This window comes from Ambystoma mexicanum, chromosome 6p, assembly GCF_040938575.1.
Source record: "Ambystoma mexicanum isolate Mex_15411 chromosome 6p, UKY_AmexF1_1, whole genome shotgun sequence".
NCBI lineage: Eukaryota > Metazoa > Chordata > Amphibia > Caudata > Ambystomatidae > Ambystoma > Ambystoma mexicanum.
This window is the reverse complement of record NC_090935.1, coordinates 1,494,033,045-1,494,058,663: the sequence shown is the minus strand read 5'-3', so window position 1 is coordinate 1,494,058,663 and position 25,619 is coordinate 1,494,033,045. Positions and strand designations below refer to the sequence as shown.

General features: G+C 45.2%; 1 protein-coding gene across 3 annotated transcripts in view; it reads right to left on the bottom strand.

The window, feature by feature from the left end:
• Positions 1–25,221, bottom strand: part of SHROOM3 (shroom family member 3) — a 351,046-nt gene extending 325,825 nt beyond the window's left edge. The window contains exon 1 of one of the 3 annotated variants that reach the window (XM_069626325.1): positions 24,996–25,221. The gene's annotated coding sequence lies outside the window, so the exon portion shown is untranslated. Of the gene's footprint in view, positions 1–23,590; positions 24,961–24,995 lie in introns of those variants that run through there. The other 2 variants (XM_069626326.1, XM_069626327.1) reach the window with 2 other exon arrangements.
• Positions 25,222–25,619: the final 398 nt, after the last annotated feature.

Genomic DNA, 25,619 nt, shown 5'->3' with positions numbered 1-25,619 from the left:
ATTGACCTATTGAACGTCATTGCATTTGATATTTTACGGTGTAAATTCCTTGCCTTGGACACTAGACAACAAAGAACATGTTTTTAACATACAAGACACCGACTTCTTTGGTTGAAGTTGTTTGGTATGCCCTGGATCGAAACTTTCATTTTCTGTGACACCTACTACGCGGTAGGGCTTGACAGCTATACAACCACCTCCAGCAGTTTTGAGAAAACATTCACACTAGATTTCCAGAAGAAGCACACAGCTCAGGATCAAACCAAATCGTCTTTGGGATAATATAGTTTCAGATGACCTTGGTTCAAATAGCAGCCTCCCCACGTCACCAAAACTGCAGTATCCTGAGCAAATTCACCTAATCTTCTCTGTACCTCAGTCCTCTTATCAAGTAAAATTAGGAGCGAAAACAACTATGACCACTACTACATGGACTCTGTGCTATATCAAAACGAATTCATCCGAGTGCCTCTGTTCTCCCTGGGAGTGTTTAGATGCGATTCAGCTATCCACAAGTCTCCCCACTTGCTTTTGGGTTATCTCAATCAGAGAAAGGTTTGTAATCCAAACAATGGGGAGACTGGCTGTATGGACAAGGGTTCTAAACTCTTTAGAGGTAGTTGCCATTATAACGAAGATGAACAAACTACTGAAAAAAGACATACACAAGCCTATAAATACCACCCGCCTTTTTCATCCCAATGAGGGAGATAAGACTAGGCGGAGAGAGGTTCACTCTTTGTGACCTTACACAACACAGTCGGTTGACAGAAGGCCTCAGTATTTGTTCATTTTGTAGTGTTTCTCAAATACAGCAAGCCACACAACAAAACTCTAGCGGGACACTTTTCTGGCTCCAGAGTTTAAAACAAAAAAAAAAACTCCTCTTCTTGCAATAGCGCCCCTGTAGTTCTTCTCGATTATTGGCGGATAGGGACAGTGCTTCCGACAGCCATATCCCCGACTGCGCCCCGGCAGGATCGCGACCTAGATTTCTTTGAAGCCCTGGGGGCAGTTTCTTTCACTCGGAGCACTCGGCCAAGAGCCCTGCTGTACCAGAACTGCGCCCGGAGCCTGTTTCAGTGCCAAAATATCTTCTCTGAATCTGCCAGCAGCTGTGTGCTGCTACCTGATCCTGCAGGTAAATTCACATTCTTTCTTCCCTGCCCGCGACTGTCCTTCGGGACACCATGTTAACCGGCCTCTAGCCTTTATTTCACACCTTGTAACTTGCATTTTAAATGCGCATAAGAAACTGCCATGTCATCAAATTCTCAGAAATCTCTGCAAACAAAAACCTAGGCCGACTTACTAGGCCTTTTAAGGAAATACGTGTGACTTACTGCTAAGAAACATCGTACCCAAACATGTGTTTGTCACACCCTATTCCGAAGGTCAGTTAAACATGATCAAGAAAACAATCTACGTCTGTGGAACATGCACTACTTACCATTGCTACCTTACCACTGAGGCCCAGATATAGACCACTAGGCTACTAAGTACTTGCACTCGCAGTCCAGCTATCCTTGTGCAACCTGGTCCTCCCTGTGTATTGATGGACATGTGCGCAGTACCTGGTAATCAGTTTGATAATCATATTTTGAAACCAGTTTTCATAGTGAATTACCCACTTTAAGACATTTTGTTTTCACGTTTGACATTTATGGGAACTGAATTTCGCTAATAAAATGTTTCTACCTCATTTTGTCAATGCTTAAGTGAGCCATACTGGCTCGCTTAACACTTGTTTAAGTCCAAAGTGAATTCACGAAGGTTTGCAGAGTTTATGCACCTGGGGGAGAAAGGATAGCTCTGGTGCAACGCGTTTGTCTTGGAAGCATTACAACGACCTGGCACTAACGTGGCGCAACACAAGTTCGAATCCTGATCCCCGCTTAGAAACTACTTGCCTAGAAATTACTCGCCAGTATTAAGCGCGTTATAAATGAGCAATTAAATAAATAAAAATAAATAAATACAGACATATTAAGATTAAAAACATGAAGGCAGCACATTAGAAAATGACAAAGAAGCAAACAATGTATTAAAACGTAGCAATTGCACGATGTAAATAAATAACCTGTGGTTGCAAATTGGGCATTTTAGCCATTTGGCCAATTATTCACTGGGTCTTTGATTTGAAAACTGCCTATGAGAGGTTTTGGCGCTTTTTTGTTTATCCAAAGCGTTCCCATCTCGGTGTGGAAAACACTCAGGGACTAATGATGGAAGATTTGCACTGGCGAAGAATCAGAAGATGCCCACAAGTGTCTCAAATGTGCAAGTGCAACCTTAAACGGGATTCTCAAAGCTTAAAACGTGTGCAGATCTGGAGATGCCCGAGCCATCTGATGCTCATATGAACATAATGCTAAAATTTCTCTTAGAAGTTACCCACATGAAGCATTTTTTCATTCGCGCCCGACTCCCGAACTTCCCCCCCTGCCCACATGGAAATTCATGGGAGTTTTTCTTTCCCAGAAACAACTGGCTTTGCTAGGTTTCAAAAGGGAAGGAGGAAGGAACCGGATCTGTAACGGGACTCATTAGCCCACAGGAAGTGACCATTTCAAAGTGAAATTTGAAATGTTTTTTTTTTTATAATTGAAGAAAGTGATTGGGACAAATAAACGTGCGTTTGCCTTTCAGAAAATTAATCATCCCGAAAAATAAACAGAAGATTTTCCTGTAACATTACTGTAAAAGTATTAAAGGTGTGCAGCTTTTAAACCTAATAGTCTGTATGAAAACAGCCCCCACAGAGGGAACACAATTTCATTAATCTCCATGTGGTAGGGTGGGTAAGTTTGGGTTAGCTACATGACGATTGGTGTTCGAACCCCGCCAACACACGTTAAACCATCAATGCAATTCATGGTTTAAGGAAGATGAAACCAGGGGTGTGGGGGGTGGGCATCCATCCGCTGCAAAAAGTTGGCAGACGTCACACCGTCCACCTGAGCCCTGTGCAAAAGGTGTAAAGCCGCTACGCACGAGAACATCAGTGAGGCAACACAAGGTGAGCAAACCGTGGTGAGGGGCCCTTGAGAGTGCCTTAACTCAAAGAGAAGCTTGGTCAATCTGAAGGGCTCCAACTAATCTAATGGGGGCCCGCCTGCACTGCTCGGTGTGCAGGGAGTTTACCCCCCTGAAGACAGTGCACGGCAGGCAGTAAAAACAATGGTTGAGCGTTACCCAGAGCAATGCCAGAGGTTATGATTTATTCAAAACCTTCCAACCACCACACCTCCGGTTTCCAAAAATACATTCATGTCACTTCTAAGTACTAGGCCAACAAGCTGCACAGAAAGGCACCATCATTACCGTTAAAATGTGCCACCATTCTTTTTCCTGCCCTAGTGGGGAATGCCAAAGTTGACCAATAAAAAACATATCTGAACACAAGCGTGGTACAGGTGCAACTAGAAAGCATGTAACAATGCATGACGGCAGGACTGCACTGTCTGCGCTGAATTGCATTGCGTTCTTAGATATAAAACGGTGTTAGAAGTGCGTTTCATGCAACACAGTGCACGCTTAGCAGTGCTACTGGTAAGGTGTATGGAACACACTAGTAAGAATGCCTTCAATTTGAATTCCTCACAATGTCTACTGTTAAAAAATGTATAGTTCCTTCGTTTCAGAGCTCCATCCAAACGATTGAGTCTTGGAGCTTGCAGCTTGTGCATTGTGGGACAAAAACGGCATCCAAAAACAACTCTGGTTAGGGAGCGGTTTTGCACCTTCTCCATCATATGACCCATGGCAACTCACATGCACAGCACCTTTACAGCCAAGGTGGCATGGGGCTGATGAAGGTAGCCACATAGGTTGTATTTACACATTTATATTTATTTAATGTGTTATAGTTAACTGGGAACTTTTTTACATATACAGACAACATCAGATAAAAGAAAGAAAAAACTACAGGCAAGATTGAACATGTTTTTGACTATTTGGCAGTTTGATAAAATCCCAAAAAATCGGTTGTCTGCAGACAAAGGATAAAACACGTTTCAGCATGTTGCCCAACAAGGACCGTTTGTGAAAACTTTCCAATGTATCTTCTCAAATGGAACCTAATAGTGAAACCCCACATGTATGAGTATCTTATTAATTGATTAAAAAGACTTGCACTGAATGAATACCAATAGACTTCTCCTATATTGACCAATGAAACATCTGAAGCATCACTATCCAACATGGATTTCTTATTTGAGCACTAAGACCTCTTTCATAAAGCATATAGCAGCCACTTACCATTTAAAATATGTGTCTGTGAGAATACGTTGCCAAACCCAGCCCGGTTGGGCGACCTTGTATTCCTTTAAAAGGTGCAAAAAATTAATCTGGCGTGTCCCGGACAGTTCACAGCAGTTGAACAACAAGTGCTGAAGAGTTTCTGTAGAGTTCTCAGTTTTACAGAATCTGCAGCATCTTAAATTGCGTGGTACACCCCCGCGTGCACCCAAGATTTCATTTGTAAGGAGCAAATTTAAGCGAAGGTGTAAGCACTGACTACGCCAGTAATGCCACTGACATTTCCTCTAATAGTGTGGCAAGATGTTGTAGGGTCTGGCATCTACCAATAGCCAGTCAATAAGTGGTACTTCCTGACACACTCGATAGTGTCAATCCAGTCGGCCTCCCATAGCCTCTTTTTTACCTTCAGTGGATACATTAAGTACTAAGTACTCCACCGAGGAGTCAACAGCACTTAGTATTTCAGAACACTGGTGGGACCATTCTATGAGTCTGGCCGGGGAGTTGGACTCTAGCCCCACTTTAGCAACCCCCAGGTCGATCCCTTTTTCACCAGGTGGATCTTTCCTAGGAAGTTTAGATGTTTCCATTTGACCAGCGCTTCCAATGACACCAGGCCCAATTCATACTTTAAAACAGGAGCAGGGACACTAACTGGCAACCCCAAAACTTTCCTCCAAAAAGCTCCCTCGAGCTGTCCCTCCAATAGACCACTTGAATGGTCCTCCTGCTATTCCAGGGCCCTTGTGCAAGATTCAAATTTTCGATTTAGGGACACTTATCGTTAACATGTTGTTTTTGGAATATGTCTACAGTGCCCTCAACTGTCGCTGCAACCCTGTTGCGGTGTGGTCCATTAAAATCAGGTCATCAGCGTACAGTAAGTAATTGATCACGCTGTCATTTAATTTAGGTGGAAAAAATGTAATGTCAGAAAAGGCTTCACCCAAATCAGATATAAAAAGGAGAAATAAGATTGGGCCCAATAGGCAACCTTGCTTCATACCCCTTTGCCGAATTAATATAGCCTACCCTCTCTGTCCAGACGGACACAGAAGGTGGTATCTGTGTTTAACGCAATCAAGATTGCCAGTAAAGCAAGAGGACAGCCCCATTTGTCTAGTTTGGCCCATAGCATGTTTCTCGGGACGGTGTCAAAAGCCATAGAAAAATCTATGAAAGCAGAATAAATTGGTTTATTGCTTTTCGTCGCCCCCTTTTTCAATAGTTCCATCACAAAGCCATTCATCTCAATCCCAACTCCCTGGCAGAATCCTGTTTGGAAGATGTCCATTCTTCTATTCTCGTTTGCCCATTTTCACATGTCTCTTAATACTAGACCCGTGAAGATCATTGCTGGGCAATCCAGCAGGGAGACTGTGCTGTAGTTCGAAGGGCTGAAACGAGACCCCTTTAAAAAAAATTGGATCAAAAGCTGTTTCCAGGATGCTTTCTCCCCGAGAATGGTTCTAAACATCTTTTCTAAGACACCTACCCAATATCTGGGCTATTTCCTAGAACACACATAGCCAGCCAGTCCATCTGGCCCCGAGGCCATGGATTTTTTACTCCTAGATATTAGATAATGTAGGTCGTAAGAGTCCCAGGTTAAACCCTACTCTACCTTTTTTATCATGTCCCCGTTCCACACCTGCATGATGTCTCCATCTGATCATTTACAAATACATCTCCTTACACATTCATCATCCATCCGGTATGTGAACTTGTCTAAAAATGTCGAGATTTTCCTTTTCACTAACACAGACTTAGGCCTGAGCCTAATATGCACATCAGACTAGCCTGGTCATCATTAGACCACTTTGGTGATAGCGGACACAGTATAAATGATTATTTACATATAAAGTAACTCTCTATTGTCAGTTTTCATAAGTTCCAGTTAAAGAGAGCTTTACCCCTCTCCCCGATTTCTAGAATAGTTATGTTAGAGGAGCCCTTGTGCAGAGAGCTGCTTTGGGATGCAGAGTGCACCTTGGATTAGTCAAATGTATCCTTTCCCCCACACTCCCTTGACTCCTCCTCTATGTGAAAAAGACCAAAATAGTTATAATAAGCGGTACAATTATTTTCAGTGATTCGCTCTTAGAAACAGAAAAAATACTATTTCCAATGGGGACCGGGTGGGAATTTGGAAAAGGGGATTGCATATTTACAGCCCTTCCAAAGGGTGTAGCCCTGCTCATCAGCAGCCATATTATTATTCCAAAAGCCTTCATAAACATTGCCCTTAACCAACAGATACAGAAAAAAGGCTATGTCTACGGCGTTTGGTTCCTGAAAAAGGAAAAACAGGTTTGGTGCTTGAAAAAAGAAAAGAAAACAACAAACACAGTGTTAGATTTAATTACAACATCCAGAGGTCAACACTAATTAGAATGTCCACTGTAATTAACACCAAACTTCAAGAAACATTGTTACCCGAAACACTCATGAACAGCATTCTCTATGAAGAATTTTTGAAGATTAAGAGAAACTGTGGTGATCCACAAGTGCAATATACCAGCAAAGCGTGCCACGAGTCAATAGAGAGGATGTGATCACAGCACACTAAAGAATTAATTTACCAAAACTCAGTCTCGCTCAAGAGCAGTCTTCTACAATCACAAACCACAAAATGCAGCTCAATTGATATTATCCAATTCATCAGAATACACAGTACCCTTAGGATTAGGTGTAACATAAGTAGTCTGAACATATTTGCGTTATTATCTTTTGTAAATCAATATGACCTATGTTGATGCAGGCTTCATTTTTGTATAGGAAGGGACACGGTGAACCATTCAGGCACTTCACTTCTCCACTCTCCATAAAATACTGGTCGTGGATGAACCTGAAGTCTGCTCGAGTGTATGATATGAGCAAATTAAATCTTACTTTGCAATTTTGAAACTCTGTCTCAGAATGCTCTATTTTGTTTGAAATAATGCATCAGTTCTCTACCTACAAAAAAAGGCACAAAGAATTTTCCAAGTCTCCTATCAATAGAAACGCAGAGTGTGCAAACTTGACCCACAGGACAACCCCCTGGATTCTTCCAATGTGTCAACTGGAAACGCGCGACCATGATTGCAACAACACGAACCACTTATCATTTGCCACCATTAAGGTAAAAGATACATGAAAAGATCTGCAACAGTCAGTGCTTCGGTTTAGTTTTTGTACAAGGAATCATCAAGTTCAAAACCTAGAAATGTGGAAGTCAAAATGCTTGCATGCTTAAAATTGTGGGAGTACATTAATTTCATGACAAAGAAAACACAAGTGAATAGTAAGGTACGAAGACAGGTAGAATTCTTTTGCTGAGTCTTATTCATGTGTCTGAAAAGAAAATGACAGACAAAAGGCTCTCATTAAGAGAGCTGTGGCAAGAGAGCTGTGGCAACATTAAAAGCAATCAGCATTTCGAATATGACCCGTTTTCACAGTCTGCCTGATTATTGGTTGGAGGCATTAAACCCAGATGGCATAATTTAGGATAACCGCAAATGGCAAATACTAGCTAATAATGCGTTAGAAGACCTCAGAATAATCCTATTGTTACTTAGACTCACACGGTGGAGATAACCAGCACCCTTGAGCTACCCAACGGGCACTCTGAGGCTAAGGTGAGCGGCCACTCTACCTGCGGTAGGGCAATCGGCCCAGGGACACCTGTGCCACCTAACGGCAAAATGGTTATGGCCTGCGACCACCCTGACTCGCCCAGGGCCTTTGGTCCTAACCTAGGGCCCTACACGATGCTCAGGGTCACTTTGCTCCTTAGGGGCCCATCTGCAGTTAGGGCCAGTTGCTACTGTGCCTGGGACATGAAGTGCTGCCAAGTAGTGACACGTGAGCCACCACCCTTGTGTGAGACCGGTGAAGCCTGCAGACCTGTGTGTTGACCCCAAGATCACTGGTGGTCGTCGAACTCAGTATGATAGCTCCCATACACAACAGTTGATATGGTTGTTTGTTGACATTTCTGGAGATATATTGCACCCCTTTGATCCACCCCGGCCCCCACGAACAACTCCCTAGGTGGGTCAAACCCAGGAGGGCTGCAATATGAAGCTCCAAGTTTCATGTTGTAAGTACGCAGGGTCTGATTGGACCTTGCTAAAAGTCTCCAGGACACACAGGTTTTCCCTTGCTGGTTTTGAAGCCCCATGTCCAGGTCAACCCGAAAGAGGGCTCACAGATCTAACGCCAGATACCCAATTAAATGGCCAAAAAGTCATATGTGGGTCTGCAGATTGTTCCCAGTGAACCCAGGCATCACTAATTGGCCACATTTGAGCGCATCTAAAATAAACTACTGGGTAGATTTACACCTGAATGTTAACATAAAACCACCTGTAGAATGGCAGCTATGCTAAGGATAGATGGAAGAAGTTAACAACCTGAAGTGTTTGGATTGTAAATAGCCTATTAGTTCAAGTGACCTGTTCTCACGGGGACACGTTTCACTTTCCATAACATGTTGTCTACGTGCAGGAATTACTTCAAATGCCTTGCAGGAAAGGTGCAATGCGTTTAAATAAAGAAAGTTTGCTTTAAGTAAGAGCGCACCCTCTCTTGCAGCATCATGTACTTAAGGCACATCTAGAATTCCTTTCATCCATCTGGTGTGCAACATAAAACGCAAGTGCCCTTTGTTCACCGGCTTTATTTCCTTTGGATTCACAGGTTTTAATGCAAACCCCCTATTGCTTTAAAAGGGATTTCAAACATTTAAACTCAGAGATTATCATTTCTCTTGCCTCAAGGTCAGTTTTGGGGGCAAATTTAAATTTCAAGCCCTTTCCCTCCACTGTGGGCCTGTTCAACGCTGTAAAATGGGCCGGATTTCCAGTAAATTCAGCTGTTTTCTCAAAGCATCTGGCTTTCTCCATACGGCCACCTGTTAACCCAACCAGACAACTGCAGCTTAGGGAAGTGGTTGGAAATGGATGGTATATATGCAGACTATTCCCAGAGGAGCCCATTAACTGCCTAATAATTGTCCAGTCTCCACAATTACCCAGAACACCTCAAAGGTTTGCTGGCATGGCACAAAAACTACTTGGGCAGCAGCCTCAGGTCGGCAGCCTCAGCAGAGAACCGGTCCACTGAAAGCAACCCTAACAAGAAGTGTTTTCAGGGTCACCTACGGTGTCCAGTCATTTGGTCGACTGAAAACTGGTCGACTGCAATTTGGTCGACGCAATTTGGTCGAAAACCAAATGGTCGATTTTTTTTTTATTTATATATTTATTTTTCGGGTTTTCGTTTTGTAAAAAAAGGGGTTTTTAGAGAAAAAAAAGGGGGTTGAGGGGGACCCCCCCAAAAAAATTTAAAAAAAGGGTTAAAAAAAAAAAAAAAACATTCGACCATTTGGTTTTCGACCAAATTGGTTCGACCATTTGTCTGGTCGACCAATTTTTTTCGACCAAATGTCTGGTAACCGTCACCTACTTATCCCTACTATTGAACTACCCGTTCGTAGACGTTCAGCACTGAGGGGTCCTTCAGAGCTGCTCTTTAGACACATTGCTGGTTTACAGCCTGAACATTTCCCTTCCAAAACGTAATTAAACAAATTGGCCAAAATAATTCCCTCCCAGCTGCTTGGTGCCATCAGGTCGTCTTACGGTAACATAAAGAGCTATATAGAAGATAAACAATGCTTACTTTCCATCTCGGGTACGATATAACATCATCGCTTTAATAATTCTGTCCACCCCACTCCCCTGCACTTTATCAACGCAAATAGACACAGCATGTATTTTAATCCTACCAGAATTGCCAGAACAGGGGGCTAAGTGACTCATATGATATGATGTATGATATATGGCATTTATAACGCGCCTATACACAAGTGTTTCATGGCGCGAAGAAGTAAGGGAGGGGAAACAGAGGGAAGACAGACAAGGATCCAACTAGGCCAGGTGTCATTCAGATCATACACCAAACACTACTCCATCTTCCTTTTAGTATACGCCAAAACTGCCAAAACTGCCTTAGAATGCCAGTACATATATTAGGTCACCACATACTTTTCTGTGCCACCTCTCTCCACAGGATGATCTACAGATAATGGACAGACATGCACCCATACTAATACAAGCAGTTAGCCCTGACGAACTCCATCCCTGGGTCTGTGAACTCATTTCCCTCAACCCTTGCTTCAGCCATGCTTGTGCTATTCTTTCCAGCAGACTAAGGGCTGGTCGCCACAGGGGCCCATTTGCAGATCTCAGGAGGGGACAAGTCTATATAAGAACAATATGCTTTCATTTGAGCCAATAATGAAAAAATAATGCATGCCCGTCATCAGACTTTTTGCTTCATAATACCAATGGGAATGACAAACATCGCCCATCCGACTTTGGCTTGTACAGTTTACAATAGGCACCGTCCCATTTAAAGCAATCTTATTATGACCGGACAGTTGTGGGGTAAAATATAGCCATGAATGCCAGAAATAAAGAGGCCAGAGTGATTCGTGGTGTCCCATTGAAGTTTAAAGCCAGCACAGAAATGGTAATGTCAGACATGAGGCCTATTGAACTAAACACAGGCCCGAATCTCAAATGAAGGAGACACATGCTGGGAAGTTCAAAAGTGTGAAGATATGTACAATGTATTTCAGCAAGGAAAGAGAAAGACATGTGGCTGAAAATGCTGTTTTACTAAATCTATGGAATGCAACACTTTTTACTTAAAGAGACAGATAGCAGTGTGTACATTATATTCAATGTAATAGCAGATTGTGATCCAGAAATTTCAAGTGACCCAAACATATTGCAATTATAAGAAATAAAAGAACTTCCTTTTTCCTCACCCAAATGACAGTATGCAAAGAGAAGTGCTCACTTGGTTTCAAGGTGAACATGGTTTTCTCATATAACTGCCCTGTGTATGGACACTCCAGGAGTGATGCTCATGTCTTTTGCAACTATGAGATTATAGAAATACCTTGCACATGGATATAAGGCCTGGAAGCCTTATAAAATGCTTCATGTAAAATGCATTGTGTGCGAGTTTAAAAGCCATTTCTTGCAGAATTGTACATGCATCTGGGCAGTTCTACTTAAATGACACTTTAACCTCAAAGACCTTTCCTCTGCTTGTCCCGGAGTTTGGTTGTTAACAATCAGGTCCACTGTTCAAAAATACCAAGAAATACACTGCCATTGATGGAAACCATGGTGGAAATAGATAAAGCCCTGCCTGTTTTTTCTGCAGGAGTGACCTTGAGGTCACACCTCCCATAAAATGTGCATTAAAGCTACAGCCAGGACCATTGAGAGGCCAAGAAGAGATAGGCTAAAATAAACATGAGCCAGCATCTGGCTGGTCACATGTTTAAGGGTAAATAAAACTTAGAAAGACAAAACTGCGGGCTAGAGTGAGCGTGGCATACAAGGCTGGGATGTGATTAATAGAAAAATGCATTGCATTGCATAAAAAGTGCAGGGTATATGCCACGATGGTCATTCCAGACTTGTATTAAAGGTGACAGTAATCTTCTTTGAACAATGCCAAAACTATTTTTGGTGTGAGAAACATAACAGAAGTTATTAAGGAACGTTTGATTTGGGCATTCCCATGACTCCGAGAGATTTGAAAGTTGGTGTGAGGCTGAAGGACAAAGTTAACATGGGAACTATGAAGTGGCATATTTTTCGCTAATGAGGCTCCTGAGTAAATGAAGAAAAATTGTATCTCTGCACAGCAAGGGCGGGCCGGCTTCAGATTAGTATAATTTGATATGCCTTAACATGTAGTTCTTAGAAATATATCCATACGTGTAAAGATTACAAAAATTAGGGTACTTGCCATGTTGATAGATTTTCAGAGTTTAAACATCCCAAACTCACATGTCAATTTGGGATGACAAAGCTTTCTCCTCCCTCAACTCCTTGTCCTATTAGCACACAGCTGGACGGAGGGTGGAGAGAATCAACCAATCCCTTCCACAGGAATCATGACAAGTTTGTGATGTAATTTGCCATATAAGTAGACCAGTTTGCATCAGAACTTGGCTTTTTCACATATTCCGGGAGGTAACCTGACTGGGACCCCTTGGAGGAGCCAAAGGGGACTATCCTTGACTGACACCCTCGCTGTACCAGAGGTGCCCTGCTATTCCCTGATGCCCACTACAAGGCCTCTCCTGTAAGTAAAACTATCCCAAAGCCATATACTTTGTTGGTCCTGCATTTACAAGTATTGTTCTAGTTATTTCCCCATAGCAAAATACCCTGTTTGTCTGTGTGGATCCTTAGCATATTTAATTAAAGTAAATCAATTAATTCCCCTATAGAAATCACGGGATGTGTTTTGTTAGCATTCGAAACTAACAAGCTCTTCCGAGTAGGTTTTGAGCCGGTACAGACATAAAGATTTGATTGACTTTTGTAAGTAAACCCCTGACTTAGGGGGGTCCTGAATACAAAACAATGAATCTCCAAAACCCTGTTTCCAAGTGAGTGTGCAGGGTGAAAACAAAATTCCCCATCGATCCCCTGCATTGTAAATCAGAAGTGTGAAGCCTTGTATTTCCTTGGCACGTGTAGTGGAAAAAAACTAAAGTGCCCCTTTGCTCCCATTGTGCTCTGACCCAAACCACAAAGCCCTGCCTGTTCTTTTTAGGTGTGGCCAAACGAATTTTCCTATTGTTTTTCTTTCCCTCATATTGTCTCTGTAGCAATAAGTGCAAAACGATTTATGCCCCTGAATCTCTCTTTTCAATAGTGCATTTTTCTATCAGAACCCACAACGATTTTCCCCATTGTGTTCCCACTCTCTGTCACTTGCCTTCAATTCAGAGGGGCCAAGTCTAATTGATATTTGGAGGGCGGGGATTGTTGGGAGAAAAAGTATTATAACCACATCAGCATTCACTGTGTGCCTTGAATTGTTCTTTTTCTGTATTGGTGGGTGATTTGAAAAGAAAGCTACAGGAAATTGTGACTGCATACCTTAATATTATCTCTGTGTTGGTCCCATTATGGAAGTCATTTTTGTTCTTGTGCTCCACAGCATTGGTGGCTGATGTTAGACTGTCAAATGTGATTTAAATAAATCAATAAATCTATATTCTTACTACACACAGGCCTGGTTCCTAGTCCATTGTGGCACCAGGTATTTGTTGGGATTAGGTGCGAGACGGGTTGGACCAAACTGAACCTTAACAAAATAGTAGTGCTTTGTTGTGCACCACCTTGATTTGGGGGAAAGGAACTCCCTGAGTTGAGTGTGAATGCCTAATAAACCACGACACAGTGTTGTTATCTATCCCTAAAAGATAAGATCAAATGATGTCCAAAAGATGAAAGCAATATTAGTGATATATCTGCCCAAAAATGCAAAATACAAAAAAATGTGAAAACTTTCAAAAAAAGGGTGACGGAAATTGCACCCAACAGCTGTATGTCCCTACCGAAGCAGTAGTAAATGGCCCACTGAACAGCTGTTTTTACAGTAGGCATATTTACAATTTGACACACATAGCAATAAAATAATGAGATTTGCCAGAATAACATACTTGTTGGTCATGTTCTCAAATCAACAAACTAGCCAACAGACCACATATCCTGCTCCCTCGGCCGCAGCTCCTATTCAATAACATATATCCAGTTCTTCTTGTCTTGCGGTAACTTAAACCACCACCCATTCATAGCCATCTGCAAGTCCACATTGCCTCTCACATGGAGCCCTGGCTGCCCTAATAATAATGTGAGTTATCCCTGAATAACCTGCAGGGAAATGTTGATTACTCAATTACGATTCTACTGTGCCTCATCTTTCTTCAATGTTCAGACATCCAACAGGCCCAGAAAATATAGCAGTAATGTTAACTTCTGCGCCCATTACTCTGGCACCCAAAGCACATTCCTATGCTAGTTTCAAGGGATATATCATTGGAAGCTGGTAAGAAGTAAACATTCAGTGAGTCCTTTTTTTGGATTTCATTACAAAAATAAATCCATGATAAAGCACTGTATAGGGGCTGTTTTTCTCAATCGTACGTTGTGGATAGTGTGGAACATGTTCCAACACTTCAAGAGCGGACTAATGTAGCCCCCACAGGCAGAATTGTAGTGTGGATGTCCGGAAACAAGGGTGCCAGTAAGTGTGATGATTGTGACAGAATGCTGCTCTTCAGGAGTACATGACTAAGTAATAGCTAAAGCCCCTACTCAGCCCCACACTACCACCCAAACAGCAGTGCAAGCAAAGGTGAAACAGGCACAACCGGAATGGTATATCTACTTTGCCTCTTTTGGTAATGTGGCCAATGAAAGGCTATACCATTCAGGAGGGGTGTGAGCTGGTACATAAGCAATCCAAACAGCAATAGTGCAGAGGTACAACAATAAAAGAATGTCCAACCAACGTTGCATGAAAATAGAATTATTAAAGTAAGGAAAATGCACAAAACTAATAAAAGCACTACCTGCCTACCAGTGTAAAGCAAAACACAGGGAAATCAGGCATTGCAATAAAGGGGCACGCTGGGTATGTAGACAGGGATGCTCAGGCAAAGACGTGAGCAGCAATATGTCAACGTTTCTGAATATTTCTCTCAAAAAGTTACTAGAGTCCTTTAAATGCAGATCAGAGGGACAGGGCAACCTTCAAATACCTCATGTTCTTCTCAGAGTTGAACTGGGAGTCTGTGCACTTTTGGCACTGAACCCTGGTCAAGTTGGGGAGCATAGTAACGTGTTTCAGCAGAGCAGTTCAGCAGCAACGAGAGCATGCAGGTCAAAAATGCTTGGCATGGCAAGCAATTTCAGGTCAGTGGCAATGGAAGACTCAATGGCTTGGGTGAGGAGAAGTGGAGAGTTTCCTTCAGCTGTGAGCTGGCTCGACTGGCTCAACACAGTGCGTGGTACTGCAGTGGCGACAGCTTGAAAGCTTGAAGAAACTGGTAAGCAGGCTGGCGGTGTCAAGTTGGGGATGGGTCAATGGGTCTCAGATGCGTGCATGGCAAAGCTTTGGCACCCTAGCAGAACTTTGAGATGTGGAGCCAGTTGAGCATTGAGGTAGAGGATGACTCTGGCTGTTGCCTTGCAGCAGCTTCAATGGTGTGAAAGGTGCCCAAACGGGCATTGATGCCTTTTGGAGATGAATACAGAGCCAGGGGTTACTTCCTTGGTTTTGTGGTTGCTAGGAGAAGCAGCCCACAGTGTCATTTTTTAGAAGGCACTTGCAGGGATTCCGTCAATTCCAGTGGCAGGATCCAAGGTGCCATTGCCAGAATTGTAGTAGGCCTTGTCCAAAGAGCAGTTCACCCTAAATGTGCCTTTCAGATGGGTAGAGAGAAGTGTTTGCCTCTTCCTTGGAGCCTTCTCTCTTCACTTTTATGGCAGAGGACTTTGGAATGGTCTGTTCCAAGTGAATCCCTCTTTTCTTGAAGTCCAAAGATGAATAATGTAAGGGGAGGCTGCCCCTACGCCTAATATAGGCAAAATGCTACAGTGGATTGTTCCAGAAAAAGCCTGCTGTTAATGGTCAAATCCAGGGTGCAGTAACAAGTGCCCTTTCCCTACTTATGTCACACCCAGAGTGCCTGGTCTGTTGAAGGTGGGGTGGGGGGACAAGAAGTTTAGGGAGCCCTAACAAATCCAAGATGGCAGGACCCTCTCTGTGGTCTGTACCTCTCCTCTGGGCTACTATAACACTACCCCCTTCCTCTCACTACCTATTTGAAAGGACTCAGTAATTAGCACCCTGGTGTAAGAGAGCAATTGTCATGGCAGGACTGTCTTTGAAGTGATGGTTTCTGGCGGACCCCCGGGAAGGGTTTGTTCCCTGAAGGAAGGTGTTCACATACAATGCATGTGGCTGTAGAATTGTGTAATCTCAGTAGCCACCATGCCCTAACCAGACAAAATGTATATTTACATTTCAATAACTTCCACCAGGTTCCTAGGGTACACTATTTCATCTTGAACTGCGCAGACACTAAAAAAGCCACCTCTACCTGTTTGAGCTTTGTGTTCCATCAGCTGTGTTCAGCAATGTATGTGATCTTTGAACCTGCCCTGTTGTCACTGCAAGGCAGCTCTTGGAGATGTCAGAAGACTGCCACAGAAAGGCACGTGGTTGCGTTACGTGTTGTGGCATTCAGCATTATGAAAGTGAGTTCTTAGCAGATCCCGCTTTCAGAACGAGAATTACCTGCATAATTGTATTGATAAGATTTTTTTAAAACTGCTTTTAATAATTTGATAACAATACTGAGGATTCATAAACTAAAAGGAACGTCTCTTTGGTTGGACCAAATTGTTGGACCCATCCCATGAGAGTTTGAGTAAAAATATACACTACAGCCTCTCTGAACTATCAAGGACGCACTGGCCTATCAACAGATGATTGGCTGTGCACACATTACATCTATACAACCAAACAGTTAGGGGACTACAAATAGATCTTGCTTCAGAATCACATGGTCCAAAATTCCTCAATCCTCACACATAACGTACTTTCAGCAAACCTTTTCGCCAATGATCTGTCAGGCCACTCCACGGTGCTAGCACGTTGCAGTATGAGCAAAATACTCCCTAAATTAAAATGAAGTCTTTGGGCAGGCCAAATAATTACTTGGTGAACAGCTATATCACTACTATTGGTAAGTCAAACTGAAAGGCATCCAGGTGATGACTTACTTTGATACATCGATGATGGCAGTAGTTAGACAGTCCCAAAAACCCAAAAGGTGTCTGTGCCAAGAAGTCAGCAAGAGGCAAAGTGGTAGCAGTAGACAAGATGTTAATGATTCTGAGAAGCAATCAAAAGAGTAGCCCACCCACAAGTGTTCCATTACAATCAACAGGGCCAAGCGTCACCACCATGAAATCTTCACGCCAAGAGCTGACTTTCTGTATGATAGGGTTGTGTGGCTTCTAGGTCCCTGGAAACATATCGGGTAGGCATGTGGTCCACAAGGTTAGGCAGGGGTAAAGTTGTACGAACAGTGTCATTGTTAAAGGAAAGTTGGAGAAGTGGCAGATACACAATGAAGTAAATAACAGGTCATTTCACAATTTCCACAAGGAACCATATAGTATGAAATGCCTCAGAACCAACAGACTTAAAATGTTTTCTTTGAGAAAGGGGACTTCCTGAAACATAAACTTCAAAAAGTGCCTGGTCTACATCCCCAAGTCTTTTTCATGTGTTTAATAACTGTCCTATTGTTGTATATTTGACCACCTGAAAATTAACCAAAATACACCTCTGGCACAGGCCAATCTTGGAGTATGAAACAAAAGACCCCACAAAATACCCTGCAAACGTGAATGCTGCAGGCCCCCTGCAGAGTGCTACAAGAAATGGGCAACCTACTAATCCCCAATCTGGCAAACGGGGATAGTTTAATACTCGGTGGCGACAGAATTCCTGACCATAAAGTGATGCAGGTATAGTCTTGATCCTGATGCAGACAATGCATGCATACCTCTGACCTCACTCTCTTTGCAACCTTTTGCTTTCCGTGTGTTTTGGAACACAACTCCCAACTGCCGTGCCTAGCATAATCAACAGCAAGGAAGCATGGGAGTCGTAGTCTAAAACATCTGCAGACCCCAGCGCTGGACATTGGGCCGGATTTTCCGAGATCCAGCAAAATGTGTCTCCCTGGTCAAAACATATATGCCCTTCAGAGGTTTTGATGTTTTCAGCTTGCTTTTGTTGTTCCAAAGACGGGATTTGAACGCATATGAACATCTCAGGAGTGCACGCTGCAGAACATATTCCAGCAGGCTGTGTAGGTTTAAAAGGTGTGCACTATTTTCTAATTTCCTTGCAGCATCCTAGGAAATGCCCCTCTCTTGGGTTATTTTCCTGGTGTTAATAACGAATTGATCTCCTGAAATGGAAATGTTTATTTATGGGGGGAGGGCGCTTAGAAAATTCTCCTGTGTTTGCCAACTCTCTGATGCCCCCCTAAATATGGCGGGGTGCCACAGTTAACACATGCCATTCCCAGCACTGGCAGAGCCTGAGCTTGGGTGAATAAGGACCATAACATCTTAAGAAAACAAACTTCAGACATAATTCAGGGTCCCTTTAGGATTGACACCCAGCCACCCCAATCAAGCAGGGTCTGCAATGCCAAGGGCCTTCACAGATTGAGAGGCAATGAAACAGGGGGTGTCTCCGAAGGTCGGGGGGAGGAGTCTCACCGGCTAGAAGGCGACGGTCAAGCAGTGGTTGGTTGGTGTAGGTAAGGGATAGCAAAAGAGAAGTCTGTCTCCTCCACTCCCGAGGGCAAGTTTAAAATGTATTTTCTTTATTGTATGTGCTTTAATCACCTTTCCGGCTCTTTGCTGTGGTTACACCATGGTGAAGTATGCCCCACCACATATCCTGCTATGCCATCACAGCGGCCCCACAGGTGGCGTGTGGATGCTAGCCCACACCCTTTACCAACTCTGGAGAGATCACCCCATGCCCTACATTTGCCAGCCCCACAGCCTCCGTTCCAGGCAGGGGTAGACTGGCCTATTGGGAACTCTGGAGATTTCCTGGTAGACCTCTGCACCCTGGGCCTCTTTTGGGTGCTATTTTCGCATTTGCTCATAGGAAAAGATTTGGGCTTGCTGAAAATGTGTAATTTGGAGTCACTTGGAACATTTTTCCAGGGTCTCTTTTGGGTCCCGGTCTACCCCTGTACTTTCAGGGCACTGATTTGAAATTGCACAGACACTCATACATGCCACCCATCGACAGGCAGGCATTGTAAGGGTTGTAACCCACCAAGGAAGATCTCAACCCTATTTTAGCTCTTCGTGTCATACATGAGGAGAATAAACAGCGACATATCAGTGTGATACTGTCCATAATGACTGTCATGCCTCAAATGCCAGACACATCTCCAATGAGCAACTGTACCCACAGCAACACCACTACCATACATATATACACATGGTTATTTGCTTCTGGCATTCCACGGAAGGCTGAAATATAAGTGAGGCCCCTCTGTGTGGGTTACACTCTATGGAACCATTTATTTTAGCCGCTGTTCCTTCTCAGTGGCGGATTTCTCACATTGTTGCCTTGTATTACCAAATACTTTGCATTTTCTTGGCCTGTGCCCCCTTAGCTCATTATTCGCGTTCTTGAGCCGAGAATGCCTGCCTTTGTTTATGCTCCATTGCACAAGGGCTACAAAGTGAGGGGGCTAACCGCTATGCTGGGTGCACGCGTGCACACAACCATACCCTCCCGGTCTGCTGCCTCCCCCTTAAGGATTCAGCAGTCCACATCAGGAAGACCACTAAAGCATGTTAATGTTCACTTCAACTCACTCACCAGCTCTACCTTCTCGTTTCAATTCCCATATGATATGATAGAAGATATTTCATTTATAGCGCGCCTATACACAGCATTTCCTGCTGCTGCCGCCTTTTAAGATGGGGCGGGCACTCATGTTTTATGCCACCACTTTGACCTCATGCATTACCTGTTGCTGCCGCCTTTAAGTTGTGGCTGACACTCATGCCTTATGCCACCTATGTTGACCTCCTGCATTACCTTGCTGCTGCCGCATTTTAAGAAGGGGCTGGCACACATGTTTTGTGCCACAACTTTGACCTTATGCATTACCTTGTTGCTGCCGCCTTCAAGATGGGGGTGGCACCCATGCTTTATGCCACCAATGTAGACCTCAAGCATTCCCTTGTTGCTGCCGCCTTGTAAGATGGGGCTGGCACTCATGTCTTATGCCACCTATGTTGACCTCATGCATTACCTTGCTGCTGCCGCCTTGTAAGATGGGGCTGGCGCTCATGTTTTCATGCCACCTACTTTGAGCACATGCATTACCTGTTGCTACCACCCCATATTAAGGGGCTGGGCGTCATGTTTTTGCTACCGGACTTGACCACATGCACTTATGTAACTAAGCAAGTATTCTTAACAGCGCCACGATGTCCGAGGACAGCTGTGCGCTCTACAAATGCAAATAATTTTTTTTTAAAAGGGTTTCTAAGACCGACGAGGCAGGGGAGGGGGGGATCAAGGGGGGACAAGAATGATCTTACTACGCCCATGAGTTATCTATCACTGTCATCTGACTGACCTTGCCATTTATAATGCACCAATACACAATGTGTTTCAAGGCGCAACAGGGCAAGAGGGGGGGGGGACAGGGATTACACATTAGCAGGGGAGGGGAGAGAGAATGAGAATGAGAAAAGGAGGGTCTGAAGGGGCTTCCGGAAATTAAGGAGATCCAGATCAAGTCTGGGAGGGGCAAGGCAGCCATTCCAGAGGGAGGCACCTGCGGAGGAGAGAGATCTACCCCCCACTCTCTGCATGGAAAAGCGTCTGATCTGCAGAGAGTTGGAGCTAGAAGACCGGAGGATTCTAGCAGGAGGGGGGTTGGGAGGGTAGGGAGAGGGAGTTGGAATTAGCAGGGTCCCAGGCCCCAGAAAGCCCTGTGTATGATGCAGAGGGTCTTAAAGTTGATCCTCTCGTCAACTGGGAGCCAGTGGAGAGATTTTCGGGCTGGAGAGGTGCAGTCCTTGGGCTTGATGACAATGATAAGTCATGCAGTCCTATTCTGGATTAGTTGAAGGGGGCGAAGGGAGAAGTTAGGCAGGTTGAGGGAGAGGCTGTTGCAGTAATCCTGCCTTGAGAGGACCAGAGATCTGGAGACAGAGTTTCTGGGTGAAGGTGAGGAAAGGGAGGAGGTGTAGCTCAAAGTGGACCTTCTTGGCAAGGTCTGTGACGTGATAAGAGAAGGGGCAGTGAGAGAGAGAGAAAGAGAAAGGTGTCGAAGATGACACCAAGGTTTTTTTGCATCACAGGAGGGTGAGGGGAGGGGGCCCATAGAGAGCAGTCAGAGTGCATGGAGGGAAGGATTACACTCACAGCTTGCCTCTGCATCTTTGCACCGTGTTCACAAGCCTGTGGCTTCAGCCCTCCCTGTCAGTTGCTGGTTTCATTGATTTCTCCCTTAAGTTCCATTTCCTTAGGGTCAGCTGACGATGGGCGGAGGCCATTTCAAAATAACCCGGGACCTCCCTCTGGAACAGCCTCCCTGCCTCTCTGAAACTTGAGGAGAGCCATCTCCGGTTCCAGAAGCACCTCAAGACCTTCCTCTTTGCTTCTGCCTATGCTCTTCCTCTACCCTGCTGATCTATCTGCTTTGGCACTGTGCACATGGTTACCATCTGATTTCGGGCCCAGGTCCCTGCCCACCCAGCCACACACCCCCCACTGCCTCCTGGCAACCCTTGCACTTGGGTCTGTATCTGTAACCCTACAGCCCCTTTACCTTCACTTACAAGACCCCCCCCTGTCTGCACCTTAACCCTTCACTTGCCAACTTGCTAACTGCTCTACCAGTTGCTGTTGTTGTATCCCTTGCTCTGCACTTTCCACTTCTCCCCTCTCCCTTGCACTTCCCTCTCCCCTGCACTTGTGTGTTCTCAATGTCACTGGGCCTAGTAAGATAGTTGTTTTGTCCTCCCTTGTTCCCCTCCATTGCCTTGTATGAGCGCGATACAAATTATCATATCATACCCCCCCCAAAACATTGTTGACTGTCTGAAAATCTGCCTTGTGTATCAACAACAACAATGTAATCATGTGGTGTATTTCAATGTGTTCAAACACAAACATGTGTGAACCTACAGCTTCAGCATGCAGAGGTGAATGCATCCTGTGTCAGGTAGCAGTGCTGTATTTCTTATATTTCTATGATTAGATTACAAACCCAAGAATGCAAAGAAAAAAAGAAAAACTCTAGGCACTAACTGACAAGCGGCAGCTTGAGGGGAGTTGGGGTTGTAGCTGTCTGGTGCATAGGTTATATTTGAGAATATAGGGCTGCTAACACAACCTGCAAGGGGTTTTTTCCCTGTGGCATCGTTGAGATTGCATAGCGTAAGCCACACCTTGAACTTCACTAATATACAAGCATGTTAACTGCCCAAACCAAAGCGCACACACCAGGGGGAAGCATGCCAGTGTCCATCATGGGATGTGCACGGTTCTCTGCCCAGCAAAACAAAGAAATGCAGCCAGCGGGCACCTAAAACCCTAAACTGCCACCTGGAAAAAGAAATTTAACATTCTTTGCCCCATTCTTTAATTTTGGTTGTGGGGCAAAATTATACTGAAAAGGTTGAAAAGGCCTGATGCTGTCCCTGAATTGCCTCTGTACTTAATACAGCTTGCCTTTGGCTGCTCCCATTTGTATGTATTTTCTGTGCTTATGTAATCCATATTTGTATTCACCTGAGCAGTGAGCAAGTGCAAGGCATGGTACACAAAACATACATGACAACAGACAATAATGAGAGTCCTAGAGATTGCACTGGTTATGAGGTTGTGGTGCCTCTGTGTCCCTGATGTTGCAATAAAGGCTACACCAAATGATTTGTTACGTCAGACTATTTACTTCTTCCCTAAATAGTCTCATATTTCATACTCCTGTTACTGTACACACCAATGTAAAGCGTATTCGCACAGAACAAGGAGCCGTAATATGTGTGGAGTATACAAAGTAAACGGCTAAATGCTAGCCTGTAACCCTGTCCCCGCATGTGCACATCTATCTGCACTCCAGTGAGACCCTCTCTCTGAGAACTGCACCTCTACTTCCCATGGGGGCAAATATTAGAGATGACAGGATGGTGTGACGTAACCCTAGACAAAGGGAAACGATTGCTTAACAAGTCTCGACCCCTTATCAGGCAGGTGGAATGTTTGAAGAACAGTTGCCAAGCAGTGATAAGCTTTTCTGTGCGAGAACTTCACATATTCCTTGAGCATTGAGCAAGTTGTTTATAAAATGACTAGTCAATTGCATTAAACAGTTACTAAAATGTTCATTGAATTCTAGAATGATATGGCCTTACTACATGTTCACTGTCATAGCACTTGCTAAACAGTCCGTTGATAAGCAGCTTTAAGCATTTGCTCAACATTGTCGAATCACTACCAAAGAATTGTCCAACTTAAAATTCCACACACTATACATGCCTTTGCAGGGTTTAATAAAATCATAAATCAGACATGCTGTATAGCGCGCCTTGCCCAGTCAATGCTTAAGAAAGGCCTTTCATTTTGGAAGACAGGTGGATTAGACAACACCGTCCAACGCTCAGCAGTACATTTGTATCCAAGTGGCCTGTTTCTGTCGCATATTCCATCCTCTCAAGCGCGTAGCATGCGTAATACTACTGCGCGTCCCCGCCCAATCAAAGGGACATCGCCACTCACATCACACAGAAACAACAAAACTAGGTAGAAAAAGTTGCAAACTAGGTAGAAAAGGTTGCGTAAACCTGCAGTTCAACGCCGTAAATAAAACCCATACCTCAACATAGCAACACACCTTCCAACAACGCCATTATAATCTCGCTGCATGCCGAAATCCTGCCAATGTTTCCAGGATGTGCCCGGCCCGTTCCTCGGCTGCTTCACTGCGTACCCAGCTGACAGGCTATGATCCCTCGGGGGCCGCTGTCACGCCGACCCCTGCAGTGCCCTCGTGCGTCAGATGCCGCTGCGCGGCCGAGGAGTGTGCAGTGCACGCCACAGGGCAGTCAATGCCGGGGATACAGCACTAGACGTGTGAAACTCCGGGCAATCGAGCGCACTTGAACTTTAAACGCTGACGGGGAAGGATACACATGCAGACGGGGGCTGATCTGAAGCAGACAGGCTGCTCTGCATTTCTGTGGCTATGTTCATGTTTAGGGGCATGTGTGGCAACACTGACTTTCCACGCGCTCTCTGCGGGGCACGCACACGAATAGAAAACTGCGAAATAAATGCGTCTGCGGGTAACTTTAAAAAATGACAGGAATGGGGTTGATCCCTCGCAGCCATCCGATGCGGCACACTCGTATGGCCTTGGAGCAGCGCTGTGTGGCCATCAAGGGAGCCGTTTCCGGCTCTAGGTGAGGGATGCGCGGACCTGCTCCTCGGTTGGGATTCCGCCGCTTGCTGCCCGAATCCCTCCAGCTGATGCTGTATTCTCCGAATGAAGTATGAAGAATCCGCGCAAAAATGCGCCAGTTGTGCGGGACGCGGCCACGACGTCTAGTTTAGAGAATGCATGCGCGCGGACCCCCCTGTCCCGCGCAGGGCCTGACAGTTTTCGTTGCAGAGCTGCGGGACAGTGCCCAGCTATTGGCGCATAGCGATGCTTCCAATGCTACCAAAAAAAAAAAACAGGGTTCCCAATGGAAGGGTCGGTTTTATGCAAATTAGGGCGCACAGAGCGCAACACCCAGATTGCCCGCCGCTGTCAGCGCCAGCCGTGAGAGGGGGGATGGTCCCTGCATCAGCACCCACACCATAAACAGGCGCACTGGAGCAGAGACCCCGCCGGGAACAGACGTGAAGCGGGCGCCATGTGGGTATCCGGATCCGCTGCGGCGTACACCACGCAATGCTGGTCGCCTCCAACCATCCGTGTGGGCTCGGGGGGCAGCGGAAGTCGCCGTAGGCTGGGTTGGTGGGCGATGTATCCTTTCCTTTATAACACGTTCGCATCTCCCATGCCTCTTGCCCGAGGCAGGCACCGGGAGAAACGGAGCACCGTCCCTCTCTGACCAACCCTTACAATTCCCGGATGCCAGATGCCGGGCGCTCCTCGGCGCCGCTGGACCTGCGCCACAGAGGGTCTTCTGGCCCCCAAGTCCTCGCTCCCCGCGTCCAACTCTTCAACCTCGCGCCCCGCCTCACCCAGCTCTGCACTCGTTGACGGCACTCACCGTCCAGTCAGCCTTGGTCCACTGCGACAGTCCAGGCGCCACCACCGGCCTCCCTCCCTCCCTCCGCGCCACCGGGCTTCTCCTGTGGCGGAGGGAGGCTACGGGGCTGCGCGGCTCACACTCCGCCTAGCCCTGCTCCACGCCAGCCCCCCTGGTGGATCCCGCGATGCTCGGCCTGGCGGCTTTTCTCGGCCCTCCTCCCCTCCCGAGCTGCCGCCAACAGGTGCTGCCGCTGGGGGCGGCCTCGGGCAGCGCTGCCCGGATGCGGCATCTGCACGACAGACAGGATAGCCCTCTGCTTGGAGGATGGGAAGAGGTTCACCGAAAAAAACAAAACACAACTTGCAAACTAGCCCTGGAACGCCTCACTCGACCCCGACCTCCCCGCACTCAAAAAAGATGAAATCAACTCCAGTGCCAAATGTATTACGGAGATTCAATACAAAGGGAAACAAAATCTTCACACCGTTAAAAGAATCAGATGGTCTCTCGAAAGGCATCGTGTGTTGTCCTCCTTCATACACAATAAAATATGCTGCACACGGAGGCTTCTGGCATTCAAACCAAACGCGAAAACGTGCAGTAAAGACGGCGTGCAGTGCGGAAGAGGCGCATTTGCCCAAA